This window comes from Galeopterus variegatus, unplaced genomic scaffold (genome assembly GCF_000696425.1).
Source record: "Galeopterus variegatus unplaced genomic scaffold, G_variegatus-3.0.2 Scaffold3733, whole genome shotgun sequence".
Taxonomy (NCBI): Eukaryota; Metazoa; Chordata; class Mammalia; order Dermoptera; family Cynocephalidae; genus Galeopterus; species Galeopterus variegatus.
This window is the reverse complement of record NW_007729844.1, coordinates 79,509-104,751: the sequence shown is the minus strand read 5'-3', so window position 1 is coordinate 104,751 and position 25,243 is coordinate 79,509. Positions and strand designations below refer to the sequence as shown.

At 40.3% G+C, this 25,243-nt stretch overlaps 2 protein-coding genes across 5 annotated transcripts in view; one reads left to right on the top strand and one right to left on the bottom strand.

The window, feature by feature from the left end:
• PDCD10 (programmed cell death 10) overlaps positions 1–17,688 on the bottom strand; it is a 50,148-nt gene extending 32,460 nt beyond the window's left edge. Inside the window, exons 1-2 of one of the 2 annotated variants that reach the window (XM_008585844.1) lie at positions 17,601–17,688; positions 16,342–16,410 (exon numbers count right to left, since the gene is read on the bottom strand). The gene's annotated coding sequence lies outside the window, so the exon portion shown is untranslated. The remainder of the gene's footprint in view (positions 1–16,341; positions 16,411–17,600) is intronic. The other variant, XM_008585843.1, reaches the window with a different exon arrangement.
• A 710-nt stretch (positions 17,689–18,398) lies between these two features.
• The window catches only part of SERPINI1 (serpin peptidase inhibitor, clade I (neuroserpin), member 1), a 70,897-nt gene continuing 64,052 nt past the window's right edge, over positions 18,399–25,243 (top strand). Inside the window, exon 1 of one of the 3 annotated variants that reach the window (XM_008585841.1) lies at positions 18,399–18,605. The gene's annotated coding sequence lies outside the window, so the exon portion shown is untranslated. Of the gene's footprint in view, positions 18,606–18,855; positions 18,909–25,243 lie in introns of those variants that run through there. The other 2 variants (XM_008585839.1, XM_008585840.1) reach the window with 2 other exon arrangements.

Below are 25,243 nucleotides of genomic sequence, written 5' to 3'. Positions count from 1 at the left end.
TCACTTAATCACTGGCCTTATTTCTCCATCAGAAACAAAAAGAGGGTGAAATTATACCATCTGAAAGATCTTGGTACTCTAAAATTCAGTGCTAAGATTTTATCACTGGTATCTACTATAGATTGACTTTGTGGAAGGTTCACTTAATCACTGGCCTTATTTCTCCATCAGAAACAAAAAGAGGATGAAATTATACCATCTGAAAGATCTTGGTACTCTAAAATTCAGTGCTAAGATTTTATCACTGGTATCTACTATAGGCTCAAAAGTAATTTCATGGGAAATTACAAGAAAAAAACAACTCTCATCAGAACATAAAAACTATTTACAAATTCTAGTACGGAGGTCCTCCCCAAAAGTTGTTATTCAGGTTTTCTAATAACTGACGACCCCTTGCTTTCTCAATAATATAGTATCAAGAATCATAGTCATCAGACTCCTTGAGAAACTGGATCCTTTCCAAGACTATACAATTCGGTATGGCCACTTTACAGGTGGAAAGGCTGGCATTTGCTACTACAACCTAATACCTCTTAGGACTTTCTCATGTTGAGATGTTATAGCCACTTCCAAACAAGAGACAAAAGATTTAGAGGAAGCTAGGAAAATGGGAGGCAGAAAAATAGGGTTAAATAGGCGATCCTACTTAGACCAAAATGAGCTTGAAGAATTCAGGATATACATACATTTCTCAGCATCCCCTAAAAATTTTATTTTCTATAGCTTGCCTTCCACTTCTATAGTTTTCTTTTTTAATAAGGTTATGTGGAACTCAAACTCCCTGAACATGCACTGTCAGTTTAGTATTTACAGAATTTTGCATTTAGGAACATCTAGAAACAATCCCTTGTCAATGGTAAGTCTGATATATAGCACTTTGCCACTGCATTATTTATATATATTCTTTTTTCTAGGCTTTTTCAAAATATCAAATGAACAATTTGTGCAGAGATATGGGTAAAAGCATAGGAATTAAGGTCTGAAAACATGGGTTCAAATTCTGGTCATGTCATTTATAAACCATATGGTTTCTAAGCAACTTCACCTCTCTATGCTTTAGTTTCTTAAGATGGATGTCAACTGAGCTATATATTTGAAAGAGATGTAGTTAAAGATGAGGTTATCTTTAAACCAAACCATAAAGCCTCAATATTAAATGACTTTAAATCACTAAGCACTGTATTTTTGCACTTTTAAATGACTATCCAAATAAAGTACATATTCCACAATGAATTCTCACTTCATTAGAAAGTCTAACCTTCTCAATCAAATTCGGAAAAGCACCCCTTTGCTAAACCCCATTTTTCAGGTATTTGATACCACTAACTGCTTAAGGACTCCAGCTATTCTTTTTAAACAACATCAAAAAAATATTATCTCTAATATTTCTGTAAATATGACTGACAAAACAAGTGTTTGCTGAACTGTTAAGAAGGAACAGTAGTTCTAACTAAAACATCACCTGAAAGTTGAGTTAAAATGGCTTTAAAAACGTAACACTGGCAAATTAGAGCACAATGACCCATGATGGAAAAATGCCTAAATGTAAATGTGCTCTAAATCTAACTCCATTCACTTTACCTTTCATTTTTAATACCAGTATATCTGTTACAGATAGGTGTTCCTTAGCTGGCAAGCAGACTTGGTTCTAAACATATGTTTACATATCAGTCATTTCAAACTTGCAATTTATTTTTCTACATAGAGTTAAGGTTCTAAGAACAACACTTCAAAATCCACAATGTTACTTTAAAGGAAAATAGAAACGGGAGTGTTTCAACTATACCCAGCATATAAGAGCACTGTTAATAAAGAGGTAAGTAGACTTTTCTCATCTATGAAATGGAAATAATATCTATCTCTTAAAGTTATGAAGGTTAAATGTATTATTGCAGATACTGTTTAAATTTAATTATCATATGCATGGCACATAATTATTCAATATTAGCTATTAGAACTAAGAACAGAAAAATGTATGTGCAGTCTAATCTAGGATGACAAGATGAAGTCTCTCTGGAAGTCAGGCCTCCTCTACAACCATCCAGCCAGGGGAATCAAAGACTCTTCAAAGCCGGATTAATGGAGGAAGATATGTGATTTTAAATCTCTTTAAGACAGCAGAACTTTTTTCCCAAATAACATCTTTTATCAAATTCTATGCATGAGAGAGAAAACACAATAAACTGATTCACTCAATAAATGTATTAAAGCAACTAAAGTTTACCAGCCTCTCCCTCTCACAGGAGCTCTTGAACACCTCCCCCTCCACAATTTGAAAACCACTACCCTAAAATATTCACTACACAAGCATTATGAACAAAGCACCATGAAGAACAAAGATGACTGGCCCTAATGATAAGGTTAAGGGCTGGCAAAGATATCTGGATCCAGATTTTTCCATAACTCAGTTCCAGATACCAATCTCTCATCAGTAAATTTACCTTACTCTTGTCATCACACATGCTAATAATGCATTTTAAAAACTTAAATGTTAAAACCCTAAAATTTTAAAATGAAAACATCCATTATACATTATCTAATCTCCAAATTCCACAATTTAGAAAAAAGAAATCCACATTAAGAAACAAAGCAGAATGGTGACAAATATTTTAACTAAATATGCTACTGTGCTACTATAGTCTGTAGTATTAGACACATTAGTCTGCAGAACTAAAATACTTCTGGTTAACCTGTCCTGCTCTTTGTGTCATCAATGGCTCAATCAGCACAAAGCCAAGGTTCCTAGACTCCAGAAGTGTCTGGAGACTGAAACAGGAATATGCCTCTAATTCAATGGTCGCTCTAGATACTAAGCAACACGTTGTGGATCTTCAGTCTGGTGCTGCTGAGACCTCTGACTTTCCTTAAAGGTCAACTGCATCATGGCAAGAGCTTACATATCTTGAGTAATACTATTTCTTAATACAGAAATCTATAAAGTGGAAGAGAAGTAATTCTACACAAAGATGGATGATATAGAGCAGGAGATAAAGGCTCCTGATTTGAAACAGAAAGGCCTGAGTTTGAATTTTTGCTCAGCTGGGTAATATTTAAATTATTGAATCTGTTTCTAAACTCAGTGAGAAATTAATGAAAATATAAATATTTATTGAAGTACCCACCTCACAGGGTTGTTACGAGTACTAACTGCATGTAAAACACTTAATACAGAGGCTGATACTCAATAAACATTTAATTCATTTGTTGGATATTTTATCCAACATTCTATGAACCTGACATGGCATCAGGGCTGCAACAAGGGTTGCCCAAAATTTTGCTGACTTGCATGACACAGCAAGTTAGTGCCTCTTTACATTTTGTACCTTAGGTGCTGCTCTTGCCTCATCCTAGTCCTGCCCCATAGCAGACATAATGATAGTCTAACACTGATATCACAGTGTCATAAAGACCTCTTACACAGCATATCTTCAAAACATTTTCTCTTCCAATTGCCAAAATGGAGGCATAAGTAAATTATTTGGGCCACCAGAAGAAAGTTACATATATCATCCAAAGCAAATTACGTACTTAGTCTTGGAATAACATGAAAGAATTTGGTCATCAGATGTATTTTAAAACTATTTGCCAAGCCAATGTTTATTATTCTTTATTCTTTTAATGTACTGTTGGGAAAAATAGGAAAATGTCAGGGCCCTTCGGATGTTCAGAGTCTTGCCGAGCATTTGCTGTAAACATCCTCAGGTATTCCTTGTTACTGCTTAATATTAGTTGTGTATGGGCACCCAGGTGTCCAGGGTTGTGGACTTAAGTATAAAAGACTAACAGCTCTAATCCACAGTGCTTCTCAGAACTCTCAGAGAAGCCAGTAGGACAGTTGCTCCTAGATCTGACTAAAACCCATTCATTTTTCTATACCCACGGCTCCCAGAACCATTTTTTTTTCTATTACCTAGCTCACAAACCTGTGTGGAGGGTTTGTAACCCGATCTGTGCAACAGACTCGAGGCGTCTGTAAGCCCTACCATTACAACTGGCATAGCCGACAGGATATTTGAGCAGGTACAGGAGCCAAAAGCCCCTTGGAGAGGGAGGAAATGTGGCTACTCCTGAATATGTTGTGCCCTCTGGCCACTTTCCTGTTGACCAGGATCTGGTTGCTACTTACAATACTACAAGTCAGCATAGACCAGGCACTCCATGAAACAGTGCAGCCTTGGAGAGCCCCTTGGAAGGGGGAGGAAATATGGCTATCCTTGAGCATATGGTGCCCAGTGGCCACTTTTCTGCTGACCAGAGCCTGGCTACTGCTCACTACGATACAAACTGACTAAAGTTTAAAGAAGAAAGCAGAGCTGTTGGAAACACAGATAATCTGTCTGGAGGATGACGTGCTGCAACTGGGCACCCCTGCCTCTCACACCTGGAAGAACGACAAACCCAGTGGTGAGTTGGGGGAGACCGTGTGTCCCCAGGCACAACCTGTCGGGCACCACAAAGTGAAATGTGAGCAGCCTATGGGACCAGACAGACAACCAATGGGCAATCCACAGATGACCCAATTTACCACCTATGTCCCATATACCCAGGTGGAGTTAGTTGACTTGGGGAGACAGTTTCGGCAGAAACAGGGGGAGCCCCTGGCTGCTTGGCTGTTGCAGTTATGGGACCAAGGGGTCGATAGTGTGATATGCTCTGGTGAGGAGATGGAAAAATTGGCCTCCATGACCATGCACCCATCCCTGAGGCAGCGGCTGCAGAATAGCTGTGGGTATGCACAAGGGCCAGGTAATCATTCCTTAATGGACTGGGTGAGTGAAGCTGCACAAACCATGTGGGCAAATGCTGGAGAATAGCCCAAGATTGTTAGTAAATGGCAAAAATAAGCTGAGCTGGTCCAAATCATTTGGGAGCTAGGGATGCAGCAGTCCATGTTTAATGTGAACACCCGTGGCCCAGACGATGAAAATTTTACATGCAGCATGAGAGACATAGTGCTGCAAAACGCCCTATCAACATCCTTTGGGTCACTGATGGCCATACTGGCCCCACACACTGGTCATCCTATACATGAGGTAACAACTATGATAGCTAGATTGGGTGAAGTAGAGGATAGCAGACAAGCAAAAAGGGTCCAAAAGGTGGCTAAGACCAAACCCCCAAGAAATACTCAGGATTTTATCCCAAAGGGACCAAGCAAGACTAACTGTAAACAGATGTGGCTTGACTTGCTTGTAGCAGGGTTGATAAAAAGAAAACTGACCGGCAGCCAAATGCAGTCCTGTTTGCCTTCTGGCAGCAATTGCACCCTGAACAGCGTTTCTCCAACTAAACATCCAACAGGTAGAAAGGTGCGCTCAGTGGATTTAAAGGACTTTTTGGTTGCTCCCAAGGAGGTGGGGGAACTATTCAATTTCAAATAGGGAACGGTCCAAGGTACTCGTCCTCTGGAGGCAGACGAGGACCAGAGGCCTCAAGTTGAATTGGCAATACATTGGCCGGGGACAAATGTACACCGTGTTTTGGCATTGGTGGATACAGGTGCAGAATGCAGTCTGATATATGGCAATCCAGATAAGTTTCCAGGGGCCACAGTTCATATAGATGGCTATGGAGAACATACTGTTGAGGTCAAAGCTGTGTCATTGCTATTGGGTATAGGAAGATTACCCCTTCGTGTATACACTGTATATATATCCCCTGTAGCTGAATACACCTTGGGTACGGATGTACCTTATGGTTTGCACCTGCAAACAACAGTTGGAGAGTTTTGGCTGCGGATACGAACAGTAAAGCCTGTGTTACAAGGATATGCTAAACATGACCCACAGGTGTTACCCCGCCCAAGACGTGTAGTTACTGTAAAGCAGTATTGCCTACCGGGAGGACATGCAGAGATAGGTGCCACTATATTGGAATAGAAAAAGTTGGCATTATTCGTCCAGTTCATAGCCCATTTAATGCTCGGGTACAGCCAGTGAAAAAACCTGATGGTTCCTTGTAGAATGATTGTAGACTATCAAGAGCTGAACAAAGTAGTGCCTCCTTTGCAAGCAGCCGTGCCTTCAGTTCACAACTTGATGGATCAGCTGATGACTCAGCTGGGAACTTACCATTATGTATTGGACCTTGCAAATGCTTTCTTCTCTATTCCAATCTCGGCTGATAGCCAAGATCAGTTTGCCTTCACCTGGGAAGGGAGACAGTGGACCTTTCAAGTATTGCCCCAAGGTTATCCACATAGCTCAACCATCTGTCATTGTTGAGTGGCTGGGGACCCAGCCAAGTGGACAAAGCCCAGGACGATTACGATGTTTCACTACATTGATGATGTATTGTTAACCTCCGACTCTCTTACAGATTTAACCCAAGCAGCTCCAATGCTGCTAAGCCATTTGGAACAATGTGGGTGGGCACAGCCAAAGTACAAGGACCTGGGCTCAGTCAAATTCTTAGAAGTGGTCTGCTCACGTAAGACGAGGGTCATCCCAGAAGCTATTGTAGACAAGATGCAGGCATACCCTCAACCCACAACTGTAGCCCAGCTACAGACATATTTGGGACTTCTGAGAAATTGGAAAGCTTTTGTACCCCATATGGCTCAAATGGCATGCCCACTGTATGCATTAACAAAGAAAGGAGCCCCCTGGGATTGGACTGAGGAAGTAGAACAGGCTTACTGGGCTACAAAAGGGCAATACAGCAAGTAAAGGCTTTACAAGTGGCTGATCCCACTAAACCTCTTGAATTAGACGTAAATATCACCCAAGAGGGGTTAGGATGGGGTTTGTGGCAAAGACAAGACAGATTCCAAACACCTGTAGGATTCTGGTCTCAGCTCTGGAAGGGTGCTGAAGTATGCTATTCTCTAATAGAAAAACAGCTTGCAGCTGTATATTCTTCCTTGATGGCCACTGAAGCTATCACAGGAACTTCCAAAGTCCTAGTAAGGACAACATATCCCATACTAGGGTGGCTGCGCACATGGGCAACCAACCCTTAAACCGGTGTAGCTCAGACTCCCACTCTGTCTAAATGGGGAGCATATAAAGAACAAAGCAGCACTGTGTCAACGAGTCCTCTGTCCAAAGAGTTGCAAACTGTGCTAGGCCCAGTAGAGGTTGTGGAGGAAACTTTGACACAACCCTTACCCATTGAGGTGAAGGCTACACCTTTCCATGAGGAACAGGGACCTATCACAGAACAAGCTTGGTATACAGATGGCTCTAGCATGGGACCCTCAGCATCATGGACAGTTGTTGCTGTCCAGCCCTTAACAGATACTATGTGGTATGAAAATGGCACAGGGCAAAGCAGTCAATAGGCAGAATTGAGAGCTATTTGGATGGTAAGAAAAAATGAGCCTGGGCCATTAACCGTCTGTACTGACAAGTGGGCTGTGTACAAAGTTTAACCCTTTGGATTTCTACTTGGAAATATCAACGGAGGATGGTAGGCCACCGACCCCTGTGGGGACAAGCCATGTGGCAACAGTTATGGGAATTGGGGCATGAGAAAGAAGTAACCCTTTTTCATGTCACAGGACATTTCCCCCTAGCCAGTCCCAGAGATGATGAAGCTGATGCCTTGGCTAAGGTAAGATGGCTGGAGAGAGCCCCAGCTACTGATGTAGCCCAATGGTTACATCGACAAATGCAGCATGCTGGCAGCAAAACCATGTGGATGGCAGCTCAAAGATGGGCCTTGCCTATAAATTGGGAAGATGTAGTAAATGCCTGTCATGTTTGTCCAGTATGTGCTCAAGAGAGTCCACACCCCTGGCGGGTACCCCATATAGACAGGAAAACAACTCGAGGAAGGGTGCCCCTGACTCAATGGCAAGTAGACTTTGTCAGACAACAGCCAAGGTCAGAGAATTTCAGATACATCTTCATTGCTGTTGATACAGCTACTGGTCTTCTGTTTGTACAGACTTGTAAGGCCCCAGACCAGGTAAACACTGTGAATGCACTGAATAGCTTTATGGCCATGTATAGCTGGCCTATAGTGATAGAGAGTGACAATGGAACCCACCTTACTGGACATGAGGTTCAGAAGTGGGCTTCCCAATTTTCTATTCAGTGGAAGTTACATATGCCATATCATCCCCAGGCAGCAGGGATGATTGAGCAATACAATAGTCTTTTAAAAAAGGGGCTAAGGCTATCTGCCCAACCCCCATCCCTGAAGGGGTGGACACAGCGGTTATGGCTGACAGTCAGGATTCTAAATGGGACCCCGCAAGGGCGGACCCTCTCCGGTGGAAGCTCTGTTGCATAGGGCTGCAGTACCTATATAACTTCAAGTCACCACTAGAGATGAGCTTCTGAAGCCAGGATATGGCAAGAATGGAAATATTCTCTTACTGGCCCCAACCTGTTTACAACAGGGACAGACAGTACAGTGGGAATGGCCTTGGAAAATAGAAGCCCCCCATATATGCTGGGTAGGCCTAATAGGGCCTTGGGGGAAAGGATTAGAAGACTTGCAAATTTCACCTTGGGTGACAAGTACTTGGCCTCCTTGAGTAAAGGTAACATGGCCTGGAACAGACAAGCGTTCTATTCCAAAGGGTACATTTGTATTATAATGTTACATGTAGAACCTACAGATCCAACAGTACTAGCAGATAATGTATGGTATCATAAACCAGGTAAGATACCTATTCCTGCAACCATCCTTTCCCAGGATGGCAAACTAGCATGTACCTTACCAGAGGGGCGAGAACTCCCTCTATTGGTACCAATAACCCTCTGTCTTTTCGCCCATAGTGTTCTGGCTGCAGGCACCAGAGTCAACTGGATACAGACATACATCAGTTATGTGACCGATGTGTCGGCTTACTGAATATACACTGAACTTCATACCAGTGATGACTACTAACCGGACATGTGCGGCTAATATTTGAAAGAACAAAACTACAGGACAAACCTTAAGGACAAGCCTTAAGGCATACTGGACGGATGATAGGTTGTATGAATGTAAGGGTCACTTATCCTTGCTAAGGGAACATCATGGAAGATTCTGAACGTGTAGATTGTACAGCAAGGGACTCTGGGTGGGTGGATTATTGGAAAAAATAGGTAAATGTCAGGGCCCCTTGGATGTTCAGAGTCTTACCAAGCATTTGCTGTAAATATCCTCAGGTGTTCCTTGTTACTGCTTAAAATAAGTTGTGTATGGGTGTCCAGGCTTGTGGAAGTATAAAAGACTAACAGCACTGATCCACAGTGCTTCTCAGAACTCTCAGAGAAGCCAGTGGACAGTTGCTCCTAGATCTGATTAAAACCCATTCATTTTTCTATACCCACAGCTCCCAGAACCTTTTTTTTCTATTACCTTGCTCAGAGACCTGCGTGTGGAGGGTTTGTAACCCAATCTGTGCAACAGACTCAAGGGGTCTGTAAGCCCTAGCTTTACATGTATATAGGTCAACTCAAAGGAAGCTGTGGCACAGAAGCAGGGTGCATAGGAAAGTGAAATCAAAATGTGATCAAAGACCTTCACAAGAAAATTCACGAAAGGGAACAGATAGTCTATACGGGTAATCAAAAGTCAACAATGAAATCAGAGCTCATTACCTCTAAATTAGCTGATGGGAAATGGGAACAACAATAACTGAAATAACAACTGGCTTCTAAAATATTTTGAAGCAAGTAGTTCAGATGAAAAGGTACAAACTTTTTAGTTGTGACAATCTTCACATTTTTTTCCTGTTCCAATGTCTAAATTTTTGTTAAGCCCTGATCTGAACAAAATTTAAATGAAAATACTTATTGAAAAGCAGGAAACAAATTTGTCCCCTTGAAAATGTTAATCTGTAAAGCTACACAACTACACCACTTGTAGAGTAAGGCAAATCATACCTAAAGCCAAAATGTTTTGTCATTTTAGTTATACTAAGTTTCCATTTATATAGTCAGGGCTAGGGCTCAGACCCTTCAAAACCATTGTACAGAATGGTTCACCAGACCCCTCACATGCAGGTTCATGCTAGGTAATTGGGAAAGATCCCAGGAGCTGTTGGCAGAAGACACAAGCTCAGTCCTCAGCAGCAGCAACAGCCTTTCAGGGCATCCTGGGGGGCACTGACAGTGGCAGCAATAGACTCCAACAACAGTAGAGGCCTCACTGTGGCTCCCGGGGGCAGGGGGCACTGTGGATCAGAGCCACTCATCCTTTATACTTAATTCATAATCCAGGACACCTGAGTGCACATGGGCAATTACATTAGACAATAACCAAGGAACACCTGGGCGCATGTGCCTATTCACATCAGATGCTAGGCAAGATTCTGAACATCTGAGGGGCCCTGACCATTTTCCTATGCTTTTCCAACATCATCTTTTGCACACAAAGCTCTCAATCTAGTGGCTCATGAATCAAATAATGCTGAACTGAATATTCATTTAATGTTTAATTGAGACATGTCTATTTTCTTTGTCATTAATATTTGTGATCTCGTTTTAATTTCTCCAATATAATGTTAAAACTTTCCTTTAAAATCCCTTAGAAATTCAACTAAACTTAAGATCTCAGAGTGTTCTTAAATTCTCTATGCTTAAAAGTACAACTTAAAAAATCTGTACCACCCTGGGTCATGTCTACTTGTTCTGTATCACTTATAATCTTAGATACCTACCATTTAATATAATAACTCCTAAACAGGCCTGAGGTCCTCTATAATATGCAACATGTACTTTCTTTACCTTACTAAACTGCTTTGCACCAAAAATACCGCCACGAGACACTCAAGTGTTGATAAAATTATTAGCCCCAGATAAGAAATTGCCCCTGGCTTATTTATTTAACACTAGCTGTTAATGAGGCCAAGGTTCTATCTTGATGATGCCACTTAGCTTCACCTTTAGTTCCTAACTGATCTCAAATACAAATGCTATTAGTCACAAGAAGAAATGAGGGTGATAAATGGTATCTGCTTATATTGTATTTACAACTCCTCCCATAATCTTCATTTTGAAAAACCATAATTCATTTTTTAAGGAAGCACACCAAAATTAAAGCAGACCCTCGGAAATCTCTCAAGTTTTAAGAATATTGTATAAATGCTAATTTTAATATGGATAAATGCATCCACAAAGCACATGCATTTCTGAATAAAAGACCACAGCATTATTCAAAATCCTTTTGAGTTAAATTAAGAAAGCCTTGCAACAATCTGAACTGGTATAGGGAGTAGTTGCCGCCTAGAGGCCAGGTCTCACTCATTTAACATTCCCAACTGGCTTCTGTTGTAGTAACCTGGTAAGTCTGAGAGGGCAGCAGGTGTGTAACATTTTAGGGTTTTGTCATTCCTTAACTCCAACCTCAGTTGGATTCTAGTTCATCCAGAAGACAAGATGGCTGAATAAGGCAGGAAGACAGGTTTCAGTGCCAGGGACCAGATGGCAAATTAGAGAAACTATAATTTTCCCTTCCTTCCTATCAGCTCTGACCCAAAATTATCAAATGAATTGATGCATGTGGAAGTACTTAATACAGTAGAAAGGCTAAATGCCCATACAATGGTCTTTCCATCCCCTTCCATCTACTAAAGTATAAACTCCCTAATCCATTTCTCTATTTCCTAGTACCTAGTGCAGTACTCTGCATAGTCAAAGTCAGCAACAGTGTTAGTTGGAGATGTGGTGATGAAAGTCCATGTGGTGGTGATATAAGTCCATGCCCTTGAGGATGTGCAGTCTTACAGGGAAGAGAGGCAGTAAAGAAATACAGTAACATGTCAAGCAGCCACTTGTCAAAGTCAGCAACAGTGTTAGTTGGAGATGTGGTGATGAAAGTCCATGTGGTGGTGATATAGTCCATGCCCTTGAGGGTGTGCAGTCTTACAGGGAAGAGAGGCAGTAAAGAAATACAGTAACATGTCAAGCAGCCACTTTGCATAACACTTCAGGGAGCATACCTGCATCATGTTATATAGATACTTACTCTACACAAGTCCAATGCTTAACATTTTTTTAAAAAATCAAAAAAGAAAAATAACTGCTGAAATATGAAGGTGATCATAATTCCATTCTGTGTGCATAAGCCCCAGAATGAGGGAGGTAAGAGACATGGATCTGCTACTCCCCCATGCTGACCTTAGAGCCACAATGCCACACTTGGCTTGCCTGCCACACTGATGGTGATTCTTGTATTTTAATGTACAGCAGTCCCCCCTTATCCACAGGAGATATGTCCCAAGACCTGCAATGGATGCCTGAAACTGCAGATAGTACCAAACACTATATATACTATGTTTTTGCCTATACATACATACCTATGTAAAGTTTAATTAATGAATTAGGCACAGTAAGAGATTAAGAACAATAACTAATAATAAAATTGAACAGTTATAACAACATACTATAATAATGTGAATGTCATCTCTCTCTTTCAAAATAACTCACTGTACTGTACTTACCCTTCCTCTTGTGATCTGTCGATCTGATAACCCAAACAACTACTAAGAGACTAATGGGCAAGTGGTGAACAAAGCATGGATATGCTGGACAAAGGAATGATTCGCATCCCGCGTGGGACAAAGCAGAACAGTGCGAAATTTCAGAACTGGTATGCAATTTAAGACTTTTAATTGTTTATTTCTGAAATTTCCCATTTAATATTTTGAGATTGCAGTCAACCTCAGGTAACTGAAACCATAGAAAGCAAAATCATGGTTAAGGAGGTTATCCCCTTTCCTGTACATATTTCTTTTCCAGCATGGTTTCTGAATAACAAATCAAACACTTCATCTAGCACTCAAAGGAAAAATTGACCATGAAGAATTGACTAGAGAAAAATTGACTGTGTTCAAATTGTTAGTCTCCAATGTGTTAATTTGCTAGGAGGTTTTTCAAAAATGAGTTTGAATATTAAGTACTTTCTTCCTACCACACTGACCTTAGCTTCTAAGATAAAACTCAGTAACTGCAACTCTAATGCTAACTGCCCTTTGATGGAGTTCAATCACTAGTATCATTTTTACTGCAATGATTAAAACATGGTCTCCTGAATCGGCCAGCTTGGATTCAAATCCTAATTCCAAGAAATTATTGGTCCTGTTACCTTGGGCAAGTTCCTTAATCTCTCTGTACTTTAGTTTCCTCATTTATAATTGGGGATAATAGTGCTTCGACCTCCTATTGTTGTCATTGGGATTATATGAGATCACATAAAATGCTTAGCACGAAGCCTAGTACTTAGTTGCTGCTCAATAAATGCTGGCTATCATATTAGATTCCATCTCATCCCAAAGTAGATTGAAGGCAATTTCACATGTAGCACATACTAGTAAATAAACTAAAGGATCATTATTATGCAATTTAGACTTACCTCTGGTAAACTAATTTCCAAGAACTGGCCTGAGTAAACGGTAATGACTACCATTTAATATGCTCCAATAATTCATAAGTTTGCTAATAAAATCCTCTTTTTCCTTTCTTTTTCCTTTCCCTTTTTTTTAACCCTAGAGGCAACACTTGATTCTGGGCAACTGTAGAAGAATGAGATTGAAAAGGTTCAAATCACTTTTGTGTGGTTAAAAAAAATAGTTATCCAAACCAAATATGAAAATTTTCAAGAAGCCCGAAATAAAAGTTCCTTTGATACAAGAACTACTCAATTTTACAAAGTCACCTTGTCTAAAGTGTCATTAAAGGTAAAACTGACAGGAAGACAATATGGTTAAAAACACAAACAACAAAATAAAGGAAACAGTATGCAGACAGATCTAGATTCAAACCTCTACTCTAGCATTTACTCCCTGGAAATTCCAGCAATTTAACCTCTCTGAGTTTAATAAGTAAAGTCAGGCTGGCTGGTTTGGTCACTTGGTTATAGCGCAATGTTAACACCAAGGTCAAAGGTTCAGATACCTGTATCAGCCAGTTGCCAAAAAAAAAAAGAGCAGGAAAGTTACTTATTTCCTTGGTGTCCTCAGCAATAAGATAGTGTTAACATTACCTAAATAAAATAATTGTTTTGAGGACAAAATGGAATAACATTAGGGAAGAATACAGTCCGTTAAAAGTTTCTTCCATGTCTATTTTTTGTTAAAATGCATGCTGCTTGCAAAAAGCAGGAGAGTGGCAAGGTCTCCAAAATGCTGTTAAACAGAAATTTTGCTGTAAATGAAAATGACTCCTTTGTCATTTCCACATGGAAAACTACCTATCCTGATTTTAGAGACTTCCAAGAAAAAACAAACATCTTTCTACAATTTATATTAAACTTCTGTCAAAAACTCCTTTGTATCTAACCTAAATTTCCTAAGCTTTAATTCATTTGAAAGCTTCTATATCCTTCAATCCTCCATGAGGGAGGGAAGCATATCTGTTTTACTCATTTCTGTATTTCTGTCCCTAGCAGAGTGGTAGGAGGTACTGTGCATGAGTGTACTCATTCATTCACTCAGCAAATATTTATTGAACTCTTACTTTGTGCCAGGTAACATGAATTAGTGGGCAAGACACATGAAAAATGAGAGAACCCTTTTCAAATAAATACAGAAATAAAAGTTCCAATTGTGATGATGCCACAAAAGACTCCAGAGTATGGTGAAGATATAATGGAACCAACTCTGGTTTTGGGAAGAAGTCAGAGAAGGTCAGAGAGAGCTCCCCTGAGGAAGGGCATTTAAAACTGAGACTAGAAAATTAACTAGGACTGACCAGATTTGGGAAGGGAGGGAAACAGTACAGGCAGGGAAACAACATGTACAAAGGCCCCCTCATCAGGAAGGAGCTTATGTATATAGTAACTGAAAGGCACAGTAAATAAGAAAGACCAGGGATAAGGAAGGAGAGATGTATAGGAGGCAGAAGATAAACTGTCAGCATTGAGCAGAATAAGGTGGTAATAGTATTTGAATATTTAAGTCACATTAAGTCTTTTTCTCATGTGAAATAAATAATCTAAGGGAACTAAACCTTTAATCTACAATATTAAAAATCAGCAGTCAGAAGACCTGGATTATGCATTAGTCCCTCCAGCTACTAGTTGCATGACTCTGGACAAGTCATTTAACCAAACTGAGCCTCTTCATTCTCTTTCTAAACAAGTACTCAGTTACTCTACCTACTGAGACTACAACGATAAATAACATACAGCTCCTGTTCCTACAGATTTTTCATCCTTAAGAGAAAGAGATGTATATGGAAGACATCCTAAATCCTATAAGGGGCGATGTCTACAAACTGAAAAGCCCCAACTGAGAACAAATGTGAACATCGTGAGCCACAAACTACTATAAAAATACAAGTGTACACATCACTCTGTGAATTCCTATCCAGTGTGCAGAGATCCCATGCATACTCCAGCATGTCACTGAAAGATGATAAATGCAACAGAAGTATTACTCTGCTATTCCAATATAGATGAAATATCAAAACTATAATGCGCCTCAGAAATAAAAAGAAGTTAGTGGTAGAACTGAACCAATGACAAAAACTAATACACATCGAATAAGTGCGTTATATTAATCTTACTTATTTCTAAATTTTCCTTTTAGGTTAAAACCTCTTTCTATAACCTCATAGCTGCACACCAAAAGTTAGAGGAACTTATTTCACAACTCCCCCAAGAAAAGACAAATGCCTACATCACCATCCAGAAAATATATTAACATTCTTGCTTTACCGTCACTGACTCATGTTCAGTTTATGGTCTATTTAAACTACCACACCCTTCTAATCTATCACAAAGCCAGTTATCCCCACATAATTTCAATTTGTTTAGTTGATTCTTCCTTGCCTGTGTACTTCATTACTCATGGGGCTACATGATTCCTGATTTTACTTCATCCTATAATATCATACCTCTCCTTCTACTTTAAGTCATATTAATTTCCAGACCATCTTAACTTCAGTGATGGGGAACATAAAATCTCTGATCATAGAAAGTGTTATTACATTCAAAAGTTAAACACATTATTGATAATATTAATAGCTGTAGGGTAAATTCAAAATTAGCAAATCGTGATGGTTAATTTATATAACAGCAAACCACGATTATTTGCTGACTATAAGTAGATACATTTACGGATATAAACTTATCACAACGAAATCCTGACATCAATGAACATAGTTCTACAATTCTACTAAATTATCTAATAACAGTATTAATGAGCTATAACTGGTCATAATAACAATTACATATGATAACACTGGAACAACTGCACTGCTTTCTGCTCAGTACAAAATGTGTCCTGTTTTTTATTTAGTGTAAAATAAGAAATGATTAAAACTCATAGATGATGAGAAGAAAAATAAAATATGCAAGAGCTTGATTTTATTACTCACACACACGCACACACATTCATCCTGGAGTCAAGAAAATGAGGGAAAAGTAAAAAAAAATCTCAAGCAAAGAACGTAATGTTACCTCGAAGAAATGCAACGTATCTTCTTTTCTAGTAATGAGCACACTAAACTCTCTCTCCTTGATGCTGCACTATTTGGGAAAAAAGTGTAAAATAAGTTTTGCGAACGAATTCCAATCTCATTGTTCTCAATTTTACAAAATAAGAGTAAAAATAGTACTAAGGAAGAGAAAGGAATAGTCTTTTAACTGTAAGGAGGAGATATATTGTTTAACTGACGTTGTCCTATCTCATTATCTAGCTTTAAAAATGGACCGTGGGAGCAGAGGTAATCATTTAATACACTTCTAATAAAAGGAAAAAATAGGTAAGTTGAAACTGATCCTTTCTTCTTATTTCTCCAGAAGGTTAGAGAAGGTCCTTCCTTTATTAGTGAATTTCACCCCAGTTCAAAAAAAAAAAAAATCTCTTTACCCCACAAATGACTTCCTAGAAATACATAAATACCATTACTTTGCAACTTCCTCCACCTCCTCAAAAAACACAACCAACCTTCCTACTCTTTCTTTTTCGGGCAGCAACTCTGGTACAGAAGCTGGACTCGAACTGGAGTATATTCAGAAGATCTTTCCCTACGTGTGTGACCTTGGGCACGTCATTTATTCCCTCAGTACCGTCATCAGTACCCCTACGTGAGAGCGCTTTGAAAACTGTCAAGGAGTAAACGTATCTTAAGGTATTACATCTAAGACGGTCAAGCCTTCCTGCTTAGTGCAAAAATACCTCCTCAGACGGACCACAACATAAAGCTGGAACTGAATCCATAGATCTGTCAACATTTGAGTCTTCCTTCTCCAGTGTTTCTCTTGCCTCAAAGGGCATAACCCTAGTCACCTCCAAGAGCAGACTCCCAAGCACCTCCCTCCTCCCTCCACTATCTTACTTATAAAGCAAAGGGAAAACGGCAGCCTCACCTCTCCGCCCAAAGCCACACCTTCAGAGGACCCCACCGCAGGCACATCCGCCCTCTCCCTCTCCGGGGCACTAGAGGCCAACCTCACCCTTCCCCTCCCGCCCCCACCTAGAGGAGACTTCCTGGAGGCGTTCAGGCCCGAGCCGGGCAGGCGGCATTTACAAACCCGCTTTACGCCACTCGCGTAGGGCAACCTCGCTTACGCCCATAGGGCCCCGCTCCCAGCCCCGTCCGTTCCGCCTGCCAGAACCAAGACCGAGTGCCTCAAACCACGGCCCCTGTGTGACCCCAGACCTCTTTTGCTCTGAGCGAAGCTACAGGGACTGGGACATAAGAGCCACACCTTACCGGCAACTGAGGCACTGACTTCACTTCCCACCTTTGGAGCCCTCTCCAACTCCCGGATCAATTCACTCCGGCGACGCCGGAAGGACCCGAGAGGAACCAGGCGTTGTCCGGAATCCTGCCCAGCCGGAGTCGCGCGGGGGCCTATGGGGACTTGTAGTCCCACTCGCCGGCGTGGTCCGCAATTCCTGCACTTGTAAGACTACACTACCCGAGAGGCCTTGCGGCGGAGCCTAAGGCGATGGGTGGGGACACTCCTAGCCAATAGCAGGAGAGTTCCCTGCCTTTTCGGGAGGAGGTTAAATGAACCGAGAGGATGCACGGAAAAGAGAGGAAGGGCGGGGCCGGCTCTCACCTGCGCCAATCAGGGTGCAGGCTCGGCCCCGCAGGCGCCTCACCCATTGAGGAGGCGGGCTAGCGAGGCAGAGGAAGAAAGGGGGTGGGGGCCCCGAAGCGGGGGACGCGGGGCAACTGGGCTGGGTACTCCGCGCTGGCGGACGGGAAGCCTCAGGGGGATCGCCGGGGAAGGGGGAGGGCGCGGTGTGAGAACGCGCCCCGGCCCGCGGTGCAGCCAAGCCCCAGGCACACAGGGCAACAAGACCCGGGGGATGGGGAGAGAAAGGCTGAGCCTGAGCTTCCTCTAGAGGCGCACGGCAGGGGGTCGGAGGCAGCTCTAGGTGTGAGGCCAAGGAGTGAGGCGAGAGGGCTCCCAGGGGAGGGAAAGCGGCAGAGCAGTTGCTAAAGTGCAGGGAGCGGAAGGTACGCGGGCAGCAGCTTCCCGCCGCCCCCAGCCCCGACTGCAGCAGGAACAGCAGGGGGAGGAGCAACAGCTGCCAAATTCGCCAACTAGAGGAGGGAGAGGCGGAGCTTGGGTCCCCTTAGAAGCCGAAGGCGCAGCCTGGACTGTAGTTTCCCGGGAGAGAGGAGAGCTGGAGCAGGAGCGGAGTGGAGCGCAGTCCTGCAAGCATCAGCTCCAACATCCAACCCGGGGTTGCAGGTGTGTGGGAGGTAAGCGTGGGTGTCTCTTCTGGCGTCCGCACTGCCCGGGAGAAAGCGTCTTCCAATAAGAATTACATCAAAGGACAGCTTGAAGAGTGTGCCATCGGTTAGGAAACCGGTGCAAAACCGTTCGGGTGAAAGATGCATATTTTTGGACTTCGAGGAGAAAAAAGGAAAAGGAAGCTTGACTCTGGGTATAAAGGGCGTGGTTAGGGTTTTGGGGTTGGAGTTGCACCATTAAAATTGTTCTGGGAGATCTCAAGATTGAGGAAAACTCTGCTAGTTGAGGAAAGGTGGATGATATCTGGAGAGGTGCGTAGCTGGTGAAAAGCAAAAATTTTATCATTAATATAGATATACTTTACAACTATTTCACTAGGAAAAATAACTTTGCGTTCTTCTTCAATGTCTACCCTTTACGTTGGTTTATCAGATTGTGCTGCTACCGACCTGTTATCCGAGGTGGTTGTATTGCAGTTTCCTAGAATTGCAAGAGCTCCAACTATTTCACTAGGAAAAATAACTTTGCGTTCTTCTTCAATGTCTACCCTTTACGTTGGTTTATCAGATTCTGCTGCTACCGACCTGTTATCCGAGGTGGTTGTATTGCAGTTTCCTAGAATTGCAAGAGCTCTCTCTCTATTGAAGAAGCAAAGGCAGGCAGGAATAGTCAGGATAGGAGGGGTTCTTACTGAACCTATCGGAAGTATAACTTTTGCCAGCAAGAATGTAAAAATGCGTTTTAATAGATGGGTACTTAGTTTTCCTTTCAGTGGCTCTGGAATATTGAAACAAAGACCTGGATTCAGCCTACAATGGGTACATATGGTCTACTTCCTTGCTATTCCTTATTCTCTCATTTGTGCCCGGTAATATTTGTACATTTTGAGAAACAAGAGTACAAGGAAAGCTGTGGGAGGATCCTTTTTCTGTTTAGAAAGTATGTGCTAAATGATTACCCTTAGTATGTGTTATGATACGTTCAGACTTAAAACACATGTAGGTCATAAATAATATTTTCTTCCCGGTATTAAACTATGTGCGTATTCCTTTGAATGTAACTATAATGCCAATGGAAATACGTTGTAATGCTAGGTAAAGATGAAAGTCGCACCTACCTTTGTGTAACTATGACAAAATTACAACCTTTTCGTTTTAGGAAAGTGGTAAGAAGCTATTTGCCTAGTTCATTTTCATTTTCTTCTTGTTACAGAGGTTCCCACTTTACATGGCTTTTAATCATAGTAGCATATTGCAGCACATTTTGCTCTGAAATTCCTTTACTGTGGCAGTTGTATATTTTAGTGTCTGCCTGGATAATTTAATCTAGATTTTTTTGAACCAGGGTCAATAAAATAGAGTAATTGCTTTCTATTTTCTTCTGTTTTCATGCTTTCCTGATTTACTTAGGATTTTGAATTTTATTTTTGTAATGCACACAAAATTCTTTTTTGAAAAGAAATAGCTCAGAGGAATTCTCTACGTAGCTTGAAGTTCAGTCCTACTGAGTGCTGCTACTGACAAGCCTAAGTGATTTATCATTGTATATACTCCTCTACCACACTCTCACACACCAAGTAAATGTATAGACAGACAAATCTTAGAAAAACAGCTGCTTTTACATTGTCCGCAAGTAGATCAGGTAAGTATTAGAAGTAGGAAAGAGCTTAGAAGAAAGAAAAAGCAACAGTAGCCACTAAACTTAGCAGCCATGGTAAGGGTCAGATGTTATCTTGGTTACAGCAGTGGAGAATCTCTTAATCCTATCTGCTGATAAGATCCTGTGAAAATGATATTTGGAGGAAAAAACTTGGTAGTAGGGTGTAGTGAGTCTTTCCCTTGTTATTTGTGATTCAGTGGATTGTCCTGAATCAGAGTCTTAGATTTTAGATTCTCTCCCAGGCTGCACTACTGATTCGTTTTGTGAAATTGAATACTTGCTGTCACTGGGTTATTTCCCCTATGTCATAATAATAATTAATTGTACTGGCAATAAAGTTCTTTCAGAGCTTTTATTAAAAAAAATCTTTTGGAGTTTTGTTGAAAATCTGTTAATAACCAGTCAAATGGATAGAAAATAAATATCATAACAGTTGAAATTCAAATGTACTTTGAATCTGAACTGTCTCTAGGTTTTCTGCTCTGAAGTACCACAAAGACCCGAATCCATTAGGAATGAATGAGTTTGTAGTATTAAAGTACTGAATTTTTCACCTCTTTCCCAGATTGGGATCCTTTTTAGTGTGTCAATGAAAGAGACTAGGATGCTGTATTATTTGAGAGTAAGAAGACCACATTTTCATGTGGGAGAAAATCATTGGCAATATATGGTACTTGGGCATTCATGTTACCTTAGACTCTACTCATTTTAATACATGTTCACATTCAATCTCAGATCATCTGAAGACTTCCTAATTGGTGTTGAGAAGGTTCATTATATGGCAGTTTATAATTGTATATAAAATACTATCTAGGTTAAAAGCATTATATTTATTCTGCTCTTGATTTTTACTATTTGTGTATGGCTATAAGTGAATATATAATATGATGAGAAAGAAAAGCAACGGAGTGCACAGTGTCTGTCTTGGATGGAAATTGCTCCAAGGATGACTATTTTTTAGCCAAAAGACTTGGTTAATTTCAAGTTACAATATATTTTGGACATTTCTTTAAATTAAAAATTTGGATTATGAGCCTATTGAATGAAAATAATAGAATAGCATGGATTTCTCTCTAACAGGAGGATTCACTGGTGCATGCAGTACAAAAGAGCAAGACTTAAAGGTTGAACATCAGATGGTTTTGGCGTGGAGGGGAAACGGGGATAGATATGAAGAAAGCTGCTTTAGAAACATACCCTTAGCAAGAGAGGAAAAAAAAAAAGTGGTAATTTTTATTAAATGCCTGTGACTCCATGGCCTTTTTTCCCCAATCATTAATTTCTAGAGGTCTATATCCACAGTGGGAGACTTGACTTTTTTTATTGTCATTTTAACTGGAGTCAGACTGGCATTAATTCAGTACATTTTGAATAATCATGGGTTATTAAAGCACAAAAGATCCTGCATGTGTACGTTCACTTCTAAGTGAAACTTTATTTGGGCAAAATATTAAGAAGTAAAAACCTAAAATGGTGTTTTCCTCTTTAATAACAGAGGCACTTGAACCAAACAATAAAGATGAGCAAGAGTTCCTTTAAAAATAATAATAATAAAAAATAAAATTTGCATACAGGATACAGATGCACAGATCTTGGGTATACAATCCTGTGAGTTTCAAACAATGTATATACCCATAGGCAAAACCCAAAACTTTGGGGATCAGGATTAACTTATCCATACATAAAGGTGTTGTTTTCTTTTGTCTTTTCAATCTTACCTGTAATATTTTCAGAATTTAGTCCTTAAAGTTTGGAGAGTGTGTTTTAAGTGACTAGATTAGTAGCTCCTAGAGAAGATATGCTTCTTTTCTATCTCTTGCTGTTCCTGAGCACAGCATGTCATGCTCAGCAGAAAGAAGTTGCCTATAACCATTTACTGAACTAGAACTATTGGCCAATATTTCTTTAATGTACACATTGAGATATTTTTCACTTTGATAGAAAAGATTCACAGAATGATTACCATACAATACATTAGTCCTTCTGAGAACGTCTTTGTGCTACTTAACCTTTGCAAAAGTGTCAGTTGAGCCCAATTTGATTCAAACTGTGTGAGCTGCAAAGACTCATCTACAAATTTGGATGCCAGCTTTTCTAAATTCATCCCAGAGACAGGCAATAGGGGTAAGGGGAAAGGACTCTCCCACCAATAGTACCCAAAGTCTACATTTGATAGCCAGGGAAGCCCATGGCTCACCACTATTTAACCTCAAGTCTCTGGAGACAGACCTTTGTTGAAGTTTATCTATAAAAACCACAGTTCCTTCTATAAAAACTGAATTTGCTCTTCCACTTATCTTATCATTTCTAGTCCCCTCCCACTCCTTACTCCCCACTCCCATAAAGAAGAAGCAAAGATGTTAGACTGATGTATTTCGGCACATGTATGGTTGGGCATTTATTGTTTTTGCTTTTGACCTTCCAGAAACAAATTAATCTGATTAGTGTTATAATTAAGAATTTGAAATGTTTTTTGTTTCATAATTATAAGATTTGAACAATTCTAGTTAATTGAAAATAGTTCTTTAGTAGTAAAATTAATAATAGCAGATATTTAACTGCCTTTGTTTGCTTTTTAACATACTCTTACCAGCATCCTGATGGACATAAATTGGCTTAGAACTGATGATTAATCTTCCTTCTTCACGTTCCTTTGGCCTTATTCTTAATGCTTAGTACTGTGCCTTGTGTAGAGTTAGCTGAATTTATAACTGTCTTTCTAGGGGGCTGGCTGATGAGCCCAGTTGGTTAGAGCGCCATGTTACACCACCAAGGTCAAGAGTTCAGATTTTCTCACTGGCCAACTGCCATAAAAAAAAGAAAAAGAAAGCTAAAACTAAACGAAACTGTCTTCCTCACCAGATGCTTAATATCTTTAGAAGTAAGACTGAGCTTTATTGACCAGCATATTTACCTTGAGAGCCTTATAAATAGTCCACAATCAGAAAATGGTGACAGTATAATTCTTAGCAATCTATATTGAAGCATCATTTTATAAATAAGTACAACTAGAAAAGTGATATTTTCTTAGACAAGTGTTTTAGCACCAAATTTAGCCCTCTGCGCACATAGTTGCTTATATAAATATTGCTGTCTTTTTGTGGATTTCTGAATAAATAGAGCAAATATTACCATTAACTGCAACCTTGTGTATGTGTGTGCTTTAGATATGAATTTACTCAATGGATGCCATTTGGAATTTGTGTGGTACTTTTCTAGAGTTCTAGACTTCTGCTGATTTAAAGATATATTTTTAAGTAGCATCCTCCCCACCCCCCCACACAAATATACACACTTTCTATGACTTTTTTTTTTCTTAACACATAGAAATAGAAAGAAAAACAGATAAATGTAATATGAGGATTTATTTTAACTAAAATTTAACTAGTCTCGAAAGTTCAATTTTCAGTGAAATGTTTACATTGGGAGAACTTATTAAGGCATATTCAACCTGAATTACACAGGTATTAGTCATCTTTGAGCCATGATAGGAAAGGATTAAGTTTTGAGACTTGGCATTAAGAGCATTCAGTGCTGGCCTAGTGCAGAGCCTAGTTGCTGAAGCTTGCATGGTATCTACCTTCAGCTCCAGCTACTGCTTCAAGGCCTCCTACTGGCTCTACTAAGAAAGGAGTCTTCTGAGCTCCTCACAGATCTTGGTATCAGAAGGAAGGTGATGGAGTTTGGATGTGTTGTCCCCTCCAAAACTCACGTGGAAATTTGATCTCCAGTGTGGCAGTGTTGGAAACTGATTGAGTCATGGGGGCGGATCCCTCATGAATGGATTAATGCTGTCCCTGGGGGAGGAGGGATTTTGAGTGAGTTCTCACTCTATTAGTTCCTGCGAGAGCTAGTTGCTTAAAAAGACCCTGGCACCTTTTCTCTCTCTCTTGCTTCCTCTCTCACCATGTGATCTGCTTGTACCCGCCACCAGCTCCCTGCCAGTTTTCCTCCATGAGTAGAAGTAGCCTGAGGCCCATGCCAGATGCAACTGTCCCAGAATCATAAGCCAAGTAAACCTCTGTTCTTTATAAATTACCCAGTCTCAGGTAGTTCTGTTATAGCAACACAAAACGCACTAAAACAGAAGGCAAATGGAATTTACTTTGATTTAATAACCTCATTTTCCTAAGTATTGTTTTTCCTAGATACATCTCATGCCACAGTTCCCAGTAACAATAGCTCAGATGTCACAAAGTGATTTCTGTAGCACAGCGTGGCAATTCAGTGAATACCTATAAAATTGTAGTCCATTTCCCTCCAGTATCTTGGCTTTTTTTGAATGGACTGAGAAGAACTCACTGGAATACTGCTGATAATTTTACCTTCACTGGATTGCTTCTATCATTTTGTTTTTGATAACATAAATTTTGTTATTTTTTTGAGGTCTTTTAACAATATTTAACTTGAAAAGTTAGTTGATTTTATTGTTTTTTTTCAACTTTTAGTAGTATGCTATAAATATTGTATTGTGATGTATAAGTTTTGCTACACCTTAATTAAGTTATTGAAGCATTTAGTTGTTCTATACTTCACAAAGCAGGTTAATCACTGAAGTAATTAATGTTTTCAAGATATATTCAACCTTCCAGTTAAGAGAACTGTACCCAGTATCCAAAATTCTTTACAGATATTAAATCACTCTGTGTCTAAGGTAGGTTAAATACTGTCTTAAATAGTACCTTTTCGGGCCGGCCCGGTGGCACACTGCTACAGTGCGCCGCTTGGGAGAGCGGTGGCGCTCCCGCCGAGGGTTCGGATCCCACATACAGACCGGTTCCCGCTCACTGGCTGAGCGAGGTGCGGGCGCAACACCGAGGGTTGCGATCCCGTTGCCGGTCCCGGTCCGGTACGGGCGCGACACTGAGGGTTGCGATCCATTGCCGGACACGAAAAAAGACAAAAAAATAAAAATAAAAAATAATAAAATAAAAAATAGTACCTTTTCTAAATAGTATCTTAAATCATAAATCCTTTGACATATGAT